The sequence below is a fragment of the Hemiscyllium ocellatum genome, chromosome 16 (assembly GCF_020745735.1).
Source record: "Hemiscyllium ocellatum isolate sHemOce1 chromosome 16, sHemOce1.pat.X.cur, whole genome shotgun sequence".
NCBI classification, from domain to species: Eukaryota; Metazoa; Chordata; class Chondrichthyes; order Orectolobiformes; family Hemiscylliidae; genus Hemiscyllium; species Hemiscyllium ocellatum.
In genome coordinates this window covers 27,630,345-27,651,025 of record NC_083416.1, presented here as the reverse complement: position 1 = coordinate 27,651,025, position 20,681 = coordinate 27,630,345, and positions in this window count along the sequence as shown.

Genomic DNA, 20,681 nt, shown 5'->3' with positions numbered 1-20,681 from the left:
ACAACCATGCCACCCGCCGCATCGCCATCGCCGAAGACACCTCTTCAGTGAACATTGCAGGGCACATCACCCATGAGTGCCACCAAATGCACTGTTTCTGTGACCTTGACTACTGCTTGTGTAAATCTCTCCAGTGATGTCAACCATGACATCACCAATGATCAAATGACCACCCCCACTCCAAAGACAGTCTCCACCTCCACTACCAACTCCAGCTTGACACCAGACCCCAGCCTCCAAACCTGCCGGGCTTTTAACCATCCCCTTTGATCTTCTCCTCACTGACAATGCATGATCAGTCCTCAGTAAAAGTCTCACCTTCATCCCACTACACTCCTGGGTCAATGAATTTCATACACGTTGTAAGAACGAACATTTTTTCCACTGCCTCCATGCTTCCATTTGCAATCATGACACCCACCACCCTCCAAGGAACCTGCTCCTACCTCCAACATACTCCATCCACTCGGACATGTTGTCATGGCCCCTTACCCTCCCTCGACATCTTTATCTCCAACTACTGCCATGACAGTGAACACCTCAACCTGTCCACCCCTCTCACTCACTCCAACTTCTCACCTTCACAACATACATCTCTCAACTCCTTCTGCTGCAACCCAGCCTTACCATTAAACCAGCAGACAAGTGTGGGGGGGCCAGGAGGGGGGGGGGGTGTGCACTGGTATTTTGGTGCACAAACCATTGCACAGCTGAAGCCAGGTGTCAACTCATGGCCACCTCCTCCGACCATTCCCTTGACCACGACCTCACCTCTTATAATCAAACCATCATCTCCCAGACCATCCACAACCTCATCACCTCAGGAGATCTCGCATCCACAACCTCCAACCTCATAGTCCAGGAACCCCACACCGCCCAAATCTACCTATAACCCAAAATCCACAGACCTGACTACCTCGGTCGACCCATCGTCTCAGCCAGCTCCTGCTCCACTGAACGTATCTCTGCATACCTTGTCACCATCCTGACTCTCATGGTCCAGGAACTCCCCACATACATTCAGGACATCACACACACCCTCCACCTTTTCCATGACTTTAAGTTCCCCTGCCGCCAATGCCTCATCTTCACCATGGACATTCAGTCCCTGTACGCATCCATCCGCCATGGCAAAGGACTCTGAACCTCCGTTTCTTCGTCTTCCACCGACCCAACTGACACCCCTTCACCGACACACTCATTCGATTGGCTGAACTGATCCTCACTCTCAAACTCCTCCTTCAAATCCTCCCACTTCCTGCAGACCAAAGGGGTAGGCATGGGCACATGCTTGGGCCCCAGCAATGCCTGCCTCTTCATCAGGTACATGGAACAGTCCATCTTCTACAGTTACACTGGCATCACCCCATATTTTCCTCCGCTATGGGCACCACCTTGTGCTCCAACAAGAGGTTGAACAGTTCATCAACTTGGCCAACACCTTCCACCGTGACCTTAAGTTCACCTGGACCATCTTGAACACTTCCCTCCCCTTCCTGGACCTCTCCATCTCCATCTCCAGCAACCAACTCAACATGGACATCTAGTTCAAACCCACTGACTCCCACAGTTACCTGGACTACACCTCCACCCACCTCCCCTACCTGTTAAAAACATGGTCCCTTATTCCCAATTCCTCCGCCTCTGCCATATCTACTCTCAGGAGGAGCAATTCCACTCCAGGACATCCCAGATGGCCTCCTATTTCAAGGACTGCAAATCTCCCCTCCCGTGTGGTCAGCAATGCCTTCCAGCATCTGCTTCTCTTCCTGCACCACTACCCTTGAGTCCCATCCCTCCAACCGTAACAATTGTATAATCATCCTGGTCGTCACCTTCCCCCCCAACTAATCTCTGGCTACAGCACATTGTCCTCCGCCATTTCCACCACCAGCAATCAGACCCCACCACCAGAGATATATTTCCCTCCCCACGGTCTCTGTGATTTCCTCTTGAGGTCCACGCCCTCCACCAACCCACCCTCCACATCCAGCACCTTCCCTTGCTGCTGTAAGAGATGTAAAACTTGTGCCCACACCACCCTCCTCACCTCCATCCAAGGGCCCAAAGGATCCTTTCACATCCAGCAGAGATTTTCCTGCACATCTACACATCTCATCTACTGTGACCGTTGTTCTGAATGTGGCCTCCTCTACATTGGGGAGACAGGATGCCAACTCACGGAATGTTTCACAGAACATCTCCGGGACACACGCACCAAATATGACCGCTACTCTGTGACTAACCACTTCAACTTGCCCTCCTTCTCTGCCAAGGACATGCAAGTTGCGGGCCTCCTTCACCACTAAATCTAAGCCACCCAACAACTGAAGGAAGAATGCCACATCTTCTGCCTTGAGACCCTTCAACTACACGGCAGCAATAGCTACTTCACTAGTTTCCTAATATCCCCTCCTCCCAGATCTAAACCTCCAATTCGGCACCACTCTCTTGAACTGTCCTACCTGTCCATCTCCTATCCTTTCCACCCTCCCCTCCAACTTATCACTATCTGCATCTACCTTTCACCTTCCCAGCTACCTTTCACCAACCCCACCTCACTCTATTTATCTCTCAGCTCCACTCCCCTACATTTCTGATGAAGGGCTTGTGCCCAAAATATCGACTTTCCTGCTCCTCGGATGCTGCCTAAACCGCTGTCCTTTTCCAGCACCAATTTTTTTTTACTCTGATCTCCAGCATCTATAGTCCTCACTTCCTCCTTGTTCGGAAATCTGGCTTGTTAGGAATTCTTGCTATTCGATCTCTATTCTCTAGGGACTGATCAAGGCGAATGTTAAGTCATCTTGGTCCAGATTATCAGTCTTCTGCAGATTCAACAATATTTGCTTGACCAAGAAAGTGTGTAATATCTGTGCTGTCTGCTTTCCCTTTTCAAGTGTCTGAGCTTTTTTTTTCTGGAAGTGGTCCATGCGATTTAATGCCAAGACAATCTGACATTATAAAACCACCGAAGAATTTGAATGCCCTCAGTTGTACAATCTTGTCACCTAGGATGCTGATGTCAGCATTTCAAATTTTTGCCTTTACTTTATTTTGGTAAGTTTCTTGATTGTGAAAGCAGTCATCTTTGAGCCTTGTTCACTGACAAATTAATTGGAGTCTTTCTTGAGACCACTGCCATTATTACGTTTTACTCTCAGCCTGTTGTATCCCAGTTTGCCTCTTCAAGGGTCAGTGCTTGCTCTGATTGTAATGAATCAGGAACTATACCATCGAGAGTTTAAAAGACCATTAATCTTTGCATGAATTAGCCGCACCGTATCAACATTCAATGGAATCTATCAATACGACTGGCTGCTGGAATCCTTTGCTTGACTGAATTCATTCAAGAAAGGAATTGTTAGGGTTAAAATAAAACTGGAGGCTGCTAACACTGGCTCAAAACCTGTGAAGATTTCACTCAGGATCTCTTTGACAATGGGCTCCACTGTATATTAAGTAAGTACTGGCATGGAATTACAACTGTTTCACCAGTATTTCTGTACTTATGGAGTAGCACCTTCCTGACCTCCCATTTTAGTGCATGTGTTGGCCCTTCAAACACATCAAAGGGCCTCAAAGGACAATAACTGCTGAGAGATAGTGCAGACATTGTGCCACAAAACTTTCCCTCGCTTCAGCTCTTCAACTACATCACCTCACACTTGGAAGATGTGTGATGTGAGAGGTAAAGTGCAAGGTTTTCACAGAATTTTGAGGATCTTTTTGCCTTATAATTCAATCTTGTCTCATGATTGCTTAACAGTACCTAGTAGGTTTCAGATTCATCAATGCAAAAAAGAATCAATGTTTAACTTTCTACTGAAATCTCCATTGCTGCCATCATGTTAGTGTGTGTTCTTCACGTTTTAATACAAGCTCAGGCTATATTTAGTAATTACAGAACTATAATTAAACTGTCCATGATACCAACATTGCAAAGTACAATGCTACATGCTGTTCAGGATCTCATTTTTAGTGGAACACTAATACAGAACAACTCCAATTATCCAGTACGAGACGGGTGGAGAGTGTTTTGTTCCGTAACTGATTGTTCGGAAAACTGATCTGATTGTAAACAAAGGAAGCCGTACTGAACATAATTATGCAAAAAAGCATGTTTACAAAACTTTTGTTTCATTCAATCAATGAAATGTATACCAACACTAGATATTGCTTAAAAATTCATGATATTTTACAAATATAATCACTGTTTGTTTAAATAAAATTCATTGAGATGGAGGTCGGCTATTATTTTTCGAGGAAAATATCCAGTCACTGTTGCTTGAGATGCTTATGTTTCTTTGCTCCACTGCTCCAATCACAGCTTTGTGTACACTTCAAATGAGGCATCAATTAAATGTATATTGTTGGCATCAATTTTATCAATCTTTGACGAATATATCTTCAGATGCAACATTATGCCTCACAACTGGTATAAGAGTCAAAATAATTCTATCTAACATGAAGTAATTTTTAATCTTAAGTACTTATTATCTTAAAAGTAGTTACAACTTAGTAAATATGGATATTTTTGGCAATTTTGCTTGCTCATAATTTCCTGCAATTAAAACACTGGAAATAACAAGAGGAAATCACCCAGTACAAACTCCTCACTCATTCTTATTTCATTTTTTCATTCGTCAGCTTTCAAATTGAAATGGATCGTTAAAAATTCTCATCGAAATTCTGAAAACACTCTCACCATTTCAGACCAAGTGAAATCTTATCCATTGATATGCAATCTTAGTTGATTACTGAAAAGCTGTTCTGACCATCCTTCCAACTATATTCCCCACCCCATTCCATAAACATTATACCATTTAAAATCCCATATGCTGTTGCAGGCAACTCATCACCCTCCTTGCTGATGTGCTCAGATTTCCCAATCGCGTCGGTAACACCTCTTTGATGTAATATTTTTACAGGACCTTGAGATCTTGTTCTGATAATCTGAAATTCAGATAATTGATGATCAGATAACTGGGGTCACAGTGACATCACAGTTTACCTCAGAGGCTTATCAACATATTAATTCAAGTTGATCTCTACAGAAAGAATAAACAATCTCAAACATAACTCAAGCAGACAATCTGATAATCATAAAACAACAAGTTGAATGTTTGCGGGCATCTCTTGGAAGGTTATTATAGTGATAGAATCTGCAAACCTCAAAAACCTCTTAAATCAATATACCACATCATACCGAGGACCAGCTCATTTGTATTACATAAGTTCTTGTATTTTTTCAAAATTGTAAGTTCCCTTGTAAAGTTCACTGTCACTTTTATATTCACATTCTTGACAGCATCAATGATAAAACTTTATGCTTTTTTTTATATATGGCTTGTGTCATGATGCTGCCAACTATTTATTGCTTCAATTAGTCAAACTAACAACCACAGTCTTTCTGGCAGCCTGTAATTTTCAGCTCTAAGATCTGAAAGCACTTTTACATCAGTAGTGCAATGAACAAAAGATGTACAATTCTCTCACTCTTGGTTAGAACGATAACTCATATTTTGACAGCTCCTGACTAAATGTCTGGTCTTTAAAAGTGATCCTTGGCTATCAATTGTCCTTTCTAACCTAGTCTGCTCTGCCTCTCAATTTAGATTTCTTGTGCCTACTAGGAGATACTTTTTAACTCAATCATGTTACCTGTGTTGTCCATCATCTACCACTACTTGTTCTGTCACCATGGGCTGGGTATAAAGTGCCCCCACTGGTTGTGTTTTCAGCATTGAGACACATAAAGTAGTCAGATGCCAGCCCACCAAAATTTCAGGTACCCACAAGCTCACCCTCAAAATATGGAGGGGGGGGTGCAGGTTCCAAACACTGGCCCACCTGCCAGTTGTAAATTAATAGTTAGGAGTAAATTGAGCCCCAATGTTTCCCTGCCCATACTTTAAAATGGTTGATGAGAGCTCTTGTCATCCATCTGGTATGTCCCTACTTCTGTGCCAGAAGGTCCAGGTTCAAATCTCACCTGTCCTGAAGTTGTATCATAACATGTCTGAGCAGGTTGATTAAAATAACTAAAATGGTTGATGGCAGGAATGGGGAGCCTGTTTTTTGTTGTCTAAGTTTCTAAAAGATGATAAGAAAGAGAGAGGCGCTATCCATGTAATGCATCTTTTGCCCATTGAGGGCAAAAGCTGAGAAGATGGCATTTCCCCATCCTTCTTGCCTGCTTACATAGAAACCTATTTCCCAAGCCCCTTACCTCAACTTCATTCAGGAGAGCAATACCTATGAATCCATCAGGCCTCCTGAACAGCACCCACAACTGAAGTAGGACAGTAGGAACTGCTGAAATGGCTTGCAGCTGCAGAAGATGGGGCTTGCTCCCTACGAGGGGTGGAAATCCGGCTCTCCAAAACTTTAGCCCAACACCACCACATTAGGACTGCAAGACAGTCTTCTTTATTCCTCATAATGTATTGTTGCTGGTCTCATCAACCATCAAGCCTGTTCTGCTCTGTAGGACTACACTGTTTGCCTTGGAGGCAGTAGCACCAGTTTCCAGTTTGTGTCTATTCCAGGTTGCTGTGCCCATCCATACCTGCATCTGTTAACTGCTGGACAGCTTTACACCATTTCTAAAACACAAACAGGAAGTGCAAGGGAAGACTCAGCAAGTCTGGCAGCATCTGTAGAGAGAGAAATGGAATTAACATTTTGAATCCAGCGACCCTTTCCTTTTATGTTTCAAATTTCGAGCATCCCCAGTTCTTTGCTGTTATTCCATGATTGTTGGATCCTCATCTTTCCCACACCTGACCTCCTGCTGACATCATCCATTTTAAAGTGTGGGCAGGTTAATATTGGGGTCAACCAAGCAAGCAACAAACTCAATTGACTCTTAATTATTATCATATGTTCCTGCTCAATGGTTAGGGGTGGCATTTTGACTCGGTGGTTATCACTACTGCCTCACAGCGCCAGGGACCTGAGTTCAATCCCGTCTTCGGGTGACTTTCTGAATGGAATTTGCATGTCTGTGTGGGTTTCCTGTGGGTGCTCTGGTTTCCTCCCATAGTCCAAATATATGCAAGCTGGAAAGATTAGCCATGGGAAATGCAGGATTACAGGAATAGGATAGGGTCTGGGTGGGATGTTCTTCAAAGTGTTGGTATGGGCTGAATGGACTGCTTCCACACTGTAGGGACTTTATGACATCCCAATTATAGCTGAGCTCAGCTTGACTGAGTTTCAAAAGTTCCAAAATCACTTCTGCTCACAAAAGGACTGACAGAAACTAAATATGTAGAATATAAATATTGTATTGAACTTGGTGAGTTAATTTCTTATGATTTTAAAATAGAAATTTTCTGAACACGAGTAAAATAAAGGATTAATGCAAACTTCATGTTTCATTTTACATAATGCCTAATTGTTCAGTGAGCAATATCAAATATTCATCAAAATTACCGCATTCCTAAGTTGAATTTTGTCTACTAAATGAAGTAATTGTTTTCAGCATCTGAGCCCTCTTGAAGTAACTGTTATTCACAACACTGGTGTTCTGAAGATGCTGGAACTAAGAAAGAAGATTATCATTATGTGTCACTCTCAGAGTTCAGCATCCTTACCTTCTAAAATTGATCACATTATCTGGTTGGCTCAAAGGAAAATTGGCATTTGGGAAGGAAGAGACCAAGGCAAGGTTTCATTTGTAAAGTACTTCAATTTTTCATAAGGTGTAGAACAGAAAAAGAAACTATAATTTGTAATGTCTCTAATGTTTCAGGAACATCTGCTCACATGTCATTTGTATAAGACCCTGGTGAGAGACTGATTCATTTGCAAAACAATGACATCTGTGAGGTCCCACCAGATCATTGTTTTACTCATGAACTCATGCTTTTACATCTTGCCTCTCCAGATGATATGAATTGCTGAGTTTATCTATCCTCTGTTCAGTAAGGAATTAGAATTAGCTTTATTGTCACATGTACTCAAATAAGTTGCCACTTATGGCACCACCTTAGGTACAAAGGTACCTAGGTACAGATTGTGAAGTATAAGTTCTTCAGGAAAAAAAAGGAAAATAAAGAAATAAAATGTCCAGCGTTACAGAGCATAGGAAAAATTAGAAAAATAAAGAAATAAAAAGCTCAGAATAACAGTCCTAGCCTCCAATCCCCACCAGGCTTCACGCCAAGGTTCTCAAGGCTAGCAAACTACTCTGTAGAAACCTCAAGGCCAATGTCCACTCTGATCTGCACAATGTTTTACATCCAATAAAAATCTCAGGCTAAGTGTTTTGATTGCTTTAGCAATAATCACACAAGAAGTAGATTCCTACTGGGGCAGGAGTGCAGCAAGTGAGCGATTGTTATTTTAAGATCTATTCAAACCGCATGCCTAGCATCAATCCAAAGCAAAATTGTAAGACTGCAATCAGAATTGAACACGGTTTCAACTGACCTGACTATTACTTACGTATTTAGCAGTTGACATTGGCTCATCTGCTAAACATTATATTTCAGAATTTCCACAAAATAAAGTCACATTTCATTTGCCGCATTGGAAAACATTTTCATCAGCAAGATATTTGCCAATGATTCCTGCTTCTTTGTATTGTATTAAAGAAGCTGCATGGTAATAGAATGCGGCCTTCAGTATAATAGCTCTGGCAGAATGCTAGGTGGCTGATTGGTCAAGCAGGTAAATGAAATTCAGTGCCTCACATACTTACTGTACTTGAATGCCAACTAGTTTGAGTGTAAATTTCATAACTCTTTTCTGCCACTTTTCCAGAACATCTACAATGGGAGCAGCTAACAGATCAGCCAAACGTGGTTGCAGGAGATGGACAGAGACAGAGAAGAATGTGTCACAATTTCAAGTTGATTGACCTACAAACTGTCCTTGTGGAATCTGATACCAGGAAGTATACTCTACTGGAAGTCTTTGGCAGCAGGTATTAGCATGTGGATGGGGTCTCTCACCACCACCATTAGCACGGAATCATTAGCATGGCAGAGGATGACAAGGAGATGACTTAATGTCAAAAATGTCTTCTGTCCCATTTGTCAGCTGTAAAAATTCAATTGCTCTGTATATACACTGGGAAGAGGCCAAGAGTGGTAAGAAAATTTGTTACCTATATTTTTTACTGTTGGTGAAAGCAAGCACACATGAATCCAGCTAGAGCTCTCCTGAGCAGTAAATTTAGAGTTATGGCCAAAACAGAGTCAAGCAAAACAAGCCATAAAAGACTTTTGCTTGGCTGAAATTCAAAATGCAGCTACCAGTCTCAGACTGCTGACTGTAGTGGAAATGCATATTTGTTGCCTCCTCTAAAACCCAAACCTGGTTTCGTTGTATCATGAAATCTATTTGCTAAATTTTGCAATGCCTGGGAGACTGTAACATTTAAGAGCAATTAGAAAAATACATTATTGCCAAGAGAGACACCTAAAATAGGAAAGGATTTTATTTCATTCACATTTATTTCCCCTTTGTTGAATGCCACCAAGCATAGTCTTGCTCTGTCCTAACCTCTGGAAGTCACATAGAATTTGGTGTAAGTTTACAGATTTCTCATTTACATTTTGAGCGTAAAATGAAATGTTCTATCTCAGGTTGTGTGGATCAATTTGATGCGATAATTCATCTCTCTAGAAATTATCTTTAGAATTGCAGCAAAGTGGAATATATTGCACATTTAAAGACCATGGGCTGAATCCTACGGTTTTTGGCTTAGCTTTGTTCACTTTCATGGAGGGTTTCTCATTGTGAGGCTGTAGTGAGTTTTCTCACCACATCTTACCAAACTCAGCGCATTAACTATCTACCTTGTCCTTTCCATCAGATTCTAGCCTTATTCTACCACTCACTGTACCCAGGACAACTCACCACTGCTGGGATATCCCAGAATGCACTGGCATCCATGACTTTGGAAGCCTGTTCTGCATCGAGATAAGCACTATCAATCCAGAGCTATCCTGCACAGTTCCTGACTTTTACCCTGTACTTGACAAAGAAGGGAAAATTATTACCCATTTTTGTCAGCAGGAACCTAGAGATTTTGATGAACGAAGTGGCATAAGTGTGTGCCATTCTCCTCCCCTGGGACAGCAGAGGAGGCCACAACACCAGAATATGCCAGGCTAGTCAGAGGATACTACCAGGACAAGTACAGTCTCAACCAGTTAGAACAAAGTTCACAGAACTGTATGGAGAAGGGCAATGGCTTTCTCCACCCCACCAGCATCTTCTCTCTGATAGCTCTTACTTAGTATCTTTGTCACTATATCCACCTCACTTCAAATCTCCTGCTGTACTACTACCTGTCTATTGTCTTCAATATCCTCCCTCATTCACTGTTACCTATCCCAAACTCAACACCACGAACCCTGTTATCTAGTCATTCATTCCAGACTTTTCCCCACCTGCACCAACAGGAACTGCTGCGTCACCCACTTTTACCTCTCCCTCATTCCTGAGGAAAACATGAGCACAACAAGACAGAAAAAGTCAAGGCAGGTAGTGTGCTGCCTGACCTTCATCCCTCAATCCTTCCAAGGAGAGGATCCTCATTCTGACCACCTTGAGCAGCTGATTGATTGTGTACGAGCCACTCAACTGGTATCGGAGGCTGCCCTTGACATACATGCTAGGACCCGCCAATTGAAGGACGTCTCCTTCATCTTGGCTGGACCTATTGATAACCATGACTACCTTCCTGGCTTTATGACTGTGCTTAAATGCATAGAAAGACAACAGTATTGTTGGCCTGGTATCTCTGACTGAGAGCAAAAATGCAAAAAAGGCAAAGGAAACCAAGACAGGGATGTTGCAAGCATCCACATAGGCTCAAAGTCAGAAAGGGAGCAAGCACGCAGACCGGAGGTACAGTCACATTCAATCCATGAACCAGGGGCATGTCCCAAAATGCAAAATGCTCTTGTTGCAGTATTGCAATGACAGTTGCTGGGGCTTCCTGAGGTGGAGCACTGAATTGGATCTAAGTGGATCAGAGATGTGCCATGAGGATTCTTAGAGGCTGGCACATGTTAAATAATAATGTCCATGGACATGGAGTGCATGAGGCTGGTGCCCATGGAAAGTGCTCTAAGATGTTGCCATCTGTAGAACATCATGTAGGTTGTTTCAATCAAATGGCGAGTTCAAATCACCAGGTACCTGCTCTGACTTCCACACCAAGACTTTTCAGCATCTAGACTGCTCACAGTGAGTTGCATATTAATGAGCTGAGATCTGCAGTTCATAATATTGTTAATAAGTTATATTCCCCCTTAACAGGCAACCTGCCATTGCCTAGGGAGAATCCTACATCAATTCCCAATTATAGTTGTTCCCAATTTCAGGACAGGCCTCTTGTTATGGACCAGACCAAACATCCCTCAAAATGCATAAAGACCCTAACTTTTTCTTATTTTAAAAGAAAATATAAGGTATTGTATTCCAGATGCAGTTTGATTGATCAAACGGCTTGACTTTAAGCAAACCACACTTTATTTTCACACTACAGTTAAAATACAGCCGAAATAACAAGAAAAGAAAAGGATTGGCTTAGCCATAACCCTATTGAAATGCTTAATAAAATATATGAACTATTCCATTATACTAACAGCCCATAAACACATACTTGGCAAAGACAAATTCAGTAAAATAGATTGTCTCACATGCAATTAAAGCAGGAGGAAGACAACTCCAGTTTTTAGCTAGAACAGGGAGAGGAATAAGAACTTCCAAGCCTGGCTTCAAAACCCAAGCAACAGTAGGAAGCTAAAACAAAAAGTTCTGGTTCTGTGGAAGCTTGGTCCCATCTCCTCAGGCTGCTTTCATTGTTCCAACTTTCAAAACAACAAGCTCCAAGCTTTTTACTTTATTGGCTTTGAGCAGATCACCCAGCACCTCTGTTTCTTCATTAAAGGTGTATTTTATTCCTTTTTTTTGGAAAGCCATAATATCGTCATGCTCTCTGGGTCCCCTTGCATGATTATGCCACATTTCTTACCATGGCCCACATCATTCAAACCCCCACAACTTTCCACCCAAATAAAAGTGAGTGTCTAATGAATGAAAGATGATAAGCAGGGAACTCCTAATTACTGTACAGCAATTTTGCTTTTCCTAGCTACGCAATTGCTACACATTGCAAAAAGTTTTGAATATCATATTTGGAGGGTCAGCCAGAAGTCCTTTTACAGACCACGAGCAAAACATCTTCTTTATTCAATTAGATCAGAAATGGACAGCCGATTAAGTGAGATGGAAGAAATTTCAATTGTCCCTTCCAAAATGGAATTGAGTAACTATTTGAATGGAAAAATAAACACAGGCCTATGGGGAAAGAGGGGTACATTGGGATTAATTGTGTAATTTCATTCAAGAGCTGGTAAAGGCAGGATTCATCAGAACATTTAAAAATTATTTAGATGATTATTGATGTGGTGCAGCATACAAGGTCACAGACCAAGCATTGGGAAAAGAACTGGAGTAGATAGCTGTTTGATGGCTAGCTTGGATATGATGGGCCAAAGGACATCTTTCTGCATGGGTAAAAATCCATGGGTGAACTGTGCTTCTTTTTGGCTAAATTGAGTTGTCTGGAAGGATTACACCATGAGACTGAATGAGTTCTCTCACCATATTTTACTGAATGTGCCTTATTTAGTACCTACCACACACTTGTAGCATTTCTGATGTCCAACATTTGCTCCATCTTACCATGTACCATTCATGGAACAACTGACCTCTCAATGGATATCCAGAATTCATTGTTATCCTCTCTGCCCATGCCATCTTTGAAAGCCTCTTATACACTCAGACAAATACTGTCAGTTTGAGACTGCCCTGCATGGTTCCTGATATTTGCTCTGGACATGGCAGACAGAGGGAAATCAGTGCTCCACAGGAGGTGCTGCCATACAGGCTGGTTCTCAATCAGGACTTTCTCCTCCCCCAGAAACACCTATGGATGCCACAGGACCGGACTGTGCCAGCCTGGTTTAAAGCAGTTTTAGTCGTCTGGGGGAAAGCCCAGCACTGTTTGAAAGGTCAATGTCCTTTTCTGCTCCAACCATCATCTCTCACTCACACACACATTCGCACAGCTAGTGCACCCACTTCCCACCAAGGTTCATGTGCCACTATTTTCATATGCAACATCTTCCTTATTTGTTGTTACTCACCCCAACCTCCCACACCACTAACCCTGCATGTCTTCTTCACTGCCTACTCACTCACTCAGGACACCATCCCACCTAATTTGACATTAATAGATGTTCCACCACATGTAACTCCCATAATACCTGTCTTCTCTCATTTTACAAGGAAAACAAATCACAAGGGGGCAGATAGAGACAAGATAGATAGTGGGCTCTCTAATGTTGAGCTGCTCACCCCTTTTAAGAAGACAACACTGACGCTGAGTGCCTGAGCAGGGCCCAGACTGTTATTGGAGGTGGCCCGCCACTGATTGCTGGAAAACCTGAGCAAAGGCTTCCCTCCTTAACTTGACTAAGGTCTATTGACAATAGTGGTATATCTCCTGGTTAGTGTCTGGGCTAAACAGCAAGACAAGACAGCAGTAATATGAGCCTGATATCTCTGGTTGAAGATGTAATACAGTAAAAGCCAAGGCAATGCAGGGTAAAGATGCTGTAAACATTAAGATAGGCTCTGAGTGAGTGAGCACTAAGACAGTAAGCAGAAAGCCGGATGATGCAGCATGGTCCAGTTCATGAGCTGGGTGTTTGCCTTTGATTTCACAATGCCCTTGCTGCAACCATTACTATGATAGGTCCCAGTACAATCTGAGGGGCAGCACTGAAGTGCGGAAGCATCCTGCAGTTAGATCAGAGATGTGTCATGAGGGTGGTTAGCAGCTGGCACTTATTGAATATCAACGTCTGTGTGGCGTGTATCATGGAGTGTGCTCTGAGATGTTAGTGCCCGGTTTCCAATGTGGAGATCATTCGCAATAATTGTCAAGCTGAATCCATTAGGTACTCGCTTGGGTTTCCTTGTTGAGCTTTCCCAAAGTCATGCTTATTTGGTGAGTATAATAAGATGGGAGGCTGAATATTAATGAGGTGAATTGGAATGTTAACAAAGTTAGCAAGCATTGACCCTCCTCAAAAAGCAATTCACTACTGTCTAGCGAGAATCCTACCATGCTGCTTGTGAAAAACATCAGATTTGGAGTGAGATAATCTCAATGTTGAGATTATTTATTGTTCAGAGATTATTTATTATTAAGTTCCTCACATACTCATTGCCTGCTTTTGCAACACATCTCGTCACAGCTGACATTACACAGACCCTGATAAGATTCTGCCCTGAGCTCAATCTTTAAGTCACAATAGTTTGAAAGGCCTCCTTCCCTATTTATCATTCTATGCTCCTATACTTCCATCATCCTGTATACTAAAGATACAAGTTTAATTTCTACGGAAAATCAAACATGAGTAGTACATGAACAGTTGTCTCACCTAATTTTTTATTAAATAAAAGTCAAATAGCAAGTACAGTCTACCACCTCCCTTTATTTATTACTGCCGAAAGTTAAAATCAGCCCTTAAGAATCCATTGTCATTATAGACATTTATTTGTATTGTTATTTATTTTGTCTTTCAGCCTCATTCTTCAAATACCTCAAGAATAACTCAGTTCTAGAAAAATGGCATTTAATTATTAAAGATTGAATACAGATTCTCAGACACATTAAGACTCAATAATAAAATCCATTTAGATATGAGGAGTAGAAACTAAGAGTAAAATAGCCATCTATTTGTAAGAGGAAAAAAATGCCTTTATATTGGTAGCTCAATAACTATAAAGTAGAAAGAAAAATGCTGAAGAAAACATTTCCACTGATCACAAAGACCAATTTTCCAGTTTCTATAGCATGGAATGTGTAGACAGGGGGTGGGAAATTGGGCAGGGAATCCTGTTTCCCATTCCAATTTGCACTGTGCAGTCTTCCATTGGGAATCTGAAATGACGCTTTCACAGGAAATGTGTGAATACTTCATTAAGTGGCTGAATAGTTATCAAATTGCTGGAAGCCAAGTTTTAGTTTCTTGTCAGGACTGTTTATGCAATGTTTTAGTCAACTGGGGGCATACTCCCTCCTTTGAGAGATTGAGTCAGTTGCAACTTAAATATGCATTGGAAGTTTTCTTGCTGAAATTTTGTTTCTTGGTTTTGTATTTTCTGTAAATAAAAATCTTATTTACTCATGTCCTGGAGACAACATAAACATTGGAGGGATATTTTCTGTGTTTGCTACTTCTGGGAAGAGCACAAATAAATCAGAAAAGAGTATTCATTTTCAACAATTTCCCTGTTACGTGATAATCATACAGTTGTTAAAATGTTATCTGTCCAGAGTGTTCCTTTATTTTTTTCCAGCCTCTGGTAACATTTCTTTATCATTCCACTTCCTGCTTTATTCCTTTCTTGCTTCAAACGTTTATCCATTATTCTCTGTGGCCTCATTGCTTGGGCCCCAGAGATAAATCAACAGTTCTCAATCTCTCCTTAAACTAGTCAAGAGTGAGACAATTGTTCCTCCTAACATTCTTTGACTCCCCTGTTTCTCACTCACATGTTACAATTAGTTAGGGACAGATGACAATTCCGACTAAAATCCAAAGATCTCTTTTTACCCAATAGCATTATGCCACAAGATTTAGTTTTTGTTTGCAAGCATCTTTTATTGTTTATGAAAGAATCAAATAAACCAAACACTACTAATCGTTTATAACTGAACCAAAAACAGCAAGTTCTGTAGAAACTACCAAGTCTGCTAGTAGTACTATAGAGATAGAAACAAAGGCAACACCTCAAGTTCAGTGATCCTTTGCCAGAATCACAGTGATGCAGGTTTTTTTGTTTACTGGTGAGGAAACCGAATTTACTTTAGATACAAGAGTTACAGTATCTGTTCTTTCAGGTTCCACACTTTAGCTGATGATTGAGTTTCTCCATCCTTCAATATATCCCCTCAGGATTTAGGATAAATTACAATATGGGTATGAGGGCAGCTGACAGCTTTTGTTCACCATAAAGGAAAAGACATCACCAACACCGTCATGATTTGGAGATGCCGGTGTTGGACTAGGATGCACAAAGTTAAAAATCACGCAACACCAGGTTATAGTCCAACAGGTTTAATTGGAAGCACTAGCTTTTGGAACGACGCTCCTTCATCAGGTGGACCACTATTACCTGATGAAGGAGCGTCACTCCGAACGTTAGTGCTCTTCCAATTAAACCTGTTGGACTATAACCTGGTGTTGTGTGATTTTTAACTTTGTACACCACCAACACTGTATGTTATTCCTAAACATTTCTGTTCCTTCATAGTTGAAAACAATCATTTGGCTTTGAATATTATTCATTCAGCAGCAGCATTTATCCATTATTCTGTGGACATGCCTTCATTGAAAAACTCCAACCCCAGGACCAAGATGGATTTTGTAGATCTTTTTTTTTAAGGAGAGTATAGATGCAGTGGAACAGGGCTCCACCAGACTTAAAAATGTCCAAATAGCATGCTAGACCTGCAAATTAATTTTGGAGAAAAGGATATGTGAATATAAAGATGTCTTTAACGTCAATGTCTCAGTGAAGGAGTAGACCCAGGATCATGTGAAAGCTCTGTGAAAGCAATGTTGGGATAGATATATCAAAAATAGAATCCTATTTACCAATGGTCTCAGAATAGACAAAATTATTTCACAATAAAATAATAAGATACACAGTTTGAGCAATGAACAGTTTTGAATAAATACATAATTCAGAGTACAGACAGCAAGAACAAGGGCAGGAAAAGAAAGCTTCAGTGACTGTAAAGGAATAGTTTCTCATGAAACTCAAAGGTTTGCAATAGCTACTTGATAAGGAAATGAAAGAAAGCAAGGACTTCAAAGTCTCACACTCCAAAATAAGTGAGCAATTATCAAATACTCAAATGGATACTAAGGTAACAGAATATGAAAGAGTACAACAGCTTCAGAACAGGCACAATTATTATCACTCTCCAAGAAACTGATTAGTGAAAAACAAGGACTTACAACAGAAGTAGGAAACATTCCAGAAATGTTTCACAGGTTCTAATCAGCGGCATCCATTCACTTGAAAAAATAACAAATGAAAGGGATACTGTGAAGGAAGAAAAAGACTATTTTGATGAAATTTCAAAGCTAAAGATGAGTGTGAATTATTGGCTGAGGAAAACTTTCTGCTCTAATTGAAAAGTGATCAAATTACAGATGCAAAAAGTCTCTTGAGAGAGAGAGAGAGAGAGAATTGAAACCTTATTTTTAGGCTTTAAACATGATAAAGCAAGTCATCATTAATGAAAGAGATCAGCATAACTTTGATCTTTTGAAAAAAGTTAGAAAAATATGAGGGTAAATTAAGAACATAAACACTCATCGTTGAATCTATCTAACCTTCAGATGAATTGTCGTGAAGTTGAAATAACTACACAAAGGCTGGCATCCAGTCACCAAGTCACACTTTATTTACACAAGCATAGTTCTTGACACTGGTCTGGCTTCCTCAGAGCCAGCTGTCAGCATCAGCTGAACCTTTGACACTCCTGTTTATATCCATCAGCCAGAGCTCCCTGATTGGGGCTGTTAACCTGGTACAATCAGGGAACTCATATTCTATGAGGTCCACCTGGCTGACCTCATTACAATCACGACAGAAATTATAGTTTCAAACATCCTGAAAATGTACAGTCTTCAATTTAGTTTACAGAAGAGCTTCCTAGGGATCCTACTTTGTTGAAGAAACTCTGGAAGGACTACTTTCATCCGATAATAATCAAGTACTTTCTGAGGAACTAATTCAGACTCACTGTTTCCTGACATCCCAAGAAGTTTGTCATAGAAAATGATGCAGTTGAAGCATTTCCATCAGTTCCACTCAAATAAGGAATAAACAATTTATATCATGGATCCAGAGACTAACCTCAAGCTCATGAGAGCAGGGATGAAATATGTTTGCCTTAAAATTCAGGCTATCATCAGAGGCTGGAACACAATCTGACAAGTATTTTCTTTCCCAAAGAGAATCATATAGAGTTCATCCAACTCACTAATTCTCAAAAGAGGGCTGAGAATATTGTTGGAAATTGTAAACTTGGTCAAAAGAAACTTTGAGAGGAGAAGTCAGTGTAAAGTGGAAAATGTCAGTAGTTAATGATTAAAAGGAAACTGTGAAAGCCTTTGGGGTAGTGGATGTGTAATGGAATACAATAATAATTAGGCTCCATGTGATCAAGGGTCTCATTATGATGGCAAAAAAAATGACATCTTGACCTGTGTGAGTCAGATCTCAAACATGTCATAGAATCATAGAATTGTGGAGCTCTTATAGAGCAGAAAGAGGCTATTCAGCCCATTGATTCTGCATTAACTATACAATGAACATCCCAGGCAGACCAATCCCACAACCCTATCCCCACAACACTGGGTTTACTATGGCTAATCCACTTAGCTTGCACATCCCTGGACATTACAGGGCAATTTAGTATGGCCAATCTACCTAATCTGCATGTTTTTGGACTGTGGCGAGAAACTAGAACTCCCAGTAGAGACCCATGCAGACACAGGGAGAACATGCAAACTCCACACAGTCATCCAAAGTTGGAATCGAACCTGGGACCTTAGCGATTCGGGGCAGTGCTTTGCTATCTTCTCTATTGTATAACACAATGTTTACTAAATGATTTTACTTACATTTTTGCAGATCCAATCTTACCGTAATGACCTGATGATAACAATGGTATAGTGGCTCAAAATAACTGTAAGGGGATATTCCAAGCTGTGACCTGCCTGACAAAATCTAAAGCAGAAGGTGAGTGCTAAAGCCCTTCTTATTATATCACCACTGATGGTCTGCAGGAACAGGAATGTTTTTCATATGCCTAGCATTGTCTTAATATTTGCTTTGCCTCCCCATCCCAACATCCCCATCCCAGTCGACTCATTCTCTACAACCAGGAAGCTCTTCTCCCTACTCCACTAAAACAACCTGATGGTGGCCTAGGGATTCCACATTACAATCACTGCCAAGGGCCATTCTGTCACTTGTTTACCCTCCATTCCCATGGCCTGACTGACAGGTTGATCAGATGTTCGACAGGTGTCTGTATCAAGTTATTTAAATCCAACCCTGCTGTTAAGATAACTATGTTCGATATTATTATATGGTGTGTGTTTGGTAGTAAATACAAATATTTTCTGCAGTTGATGTCAAACATTCATTCCACTTGCATTAACAATTTCCTAAGCACTGAGCAGAATAGAATCAGGAACAGTGAGAACCTGATTTGCCAGCAATTTCATATTTGATGCATAGCGATTTATTCAAGTATTTGCTTTGAATGTCAGTTCAGGATCAATGTATTTAACATAAAATGTTACTCACTTATCTGGACTAGGTTTTCCTGACACCTTATTGCAACAAGGATGATTTCAGCTTTGTGCATTTTTCTGGCATAGCTTTTATCATTTGCAAAAGCGAAGTAATTTGATATGGGCTGTTCAGCAATTGACACTGAAAAGGAATAGATGACAACACTAATTACATGATATCTTTAATCAATTTGACACTTTGGTCTGTCCCTCACTAATCTGATTAGCAAAATACTTTTCAAATAATCTGACAACATCATGACAAGCCTGTTTTCTTTCTGACTGTGACAGAGATAGACCACTCTGATTTACATGAACGCATTGTATTTTTCTATGCAATATTTCACTCAAAGCTTGTTTTTACATTCAGCTTACTCTGTTTGTACTGCTGGCATCTCACAATCTAAAGATTGTGACTCAAAAACTACAACTGATTTAAACACATAACTAAAGCTGGCACTACAGTGCAGTACTGAGGGATGGCTGTAGTGTCAGAGGCACTGCCATTCAAACACCATGTTAAACCAAGGTCCTTCTGGCTGCTCAGGAAGATGCAAATGACCTTGTGGTATTGCATACAATGAACAGAAATCTTCTCCCCATACATGCCTTCCTGAGCCAACGTCAGCAACACAGAGATTATGATAGTTTGTTCTTCCTTATGGGCAATTAGGAATAGGCAATGAAAACTGGCCTAGCCAGCGATGCCTCATTATGTGAATGAGTAAACAAAGAAGACACATTATCAAAACTGCCAAATGTTAATTTCCATTTTGCTGACTGTGGTCACTTGGCTAAAGCATTGCCTATGTAACAACACTGAATGCATTTCAATGCAAATTACAGAATGTGCGAAAAAATTTGGTAAAAATGCAAATTTTTGTTTCTCCTTCCTTAAAAATCTAGTCCTCTTTTTATACAGTAACTTTTCATTTTCATATCTCTTAGTTTAGTGCCTGTTCAATTCAAAATATGTTTTTTTGTTCTGTTGCTTTGATACGATTAAGTCAGATGTAGCTATACAGCAACATATTTTAAAATAAACTCTTTAGACACACAAAGAAAAAAAAATTGCTACCATTTACTTGTTATCACGTCACATCTTCAGAAAAATCTATGCTTCAGGGCACGTTTGTCTGTCCACTTTCATGTAACGGTGAATCATTCGATGTGTATTGCACCATTTTCAGCAGATGACTTAGACTTTAGATGAAGATAGTGACAAATAAATTGCATAGTAGCTGCTCAATATTTGTG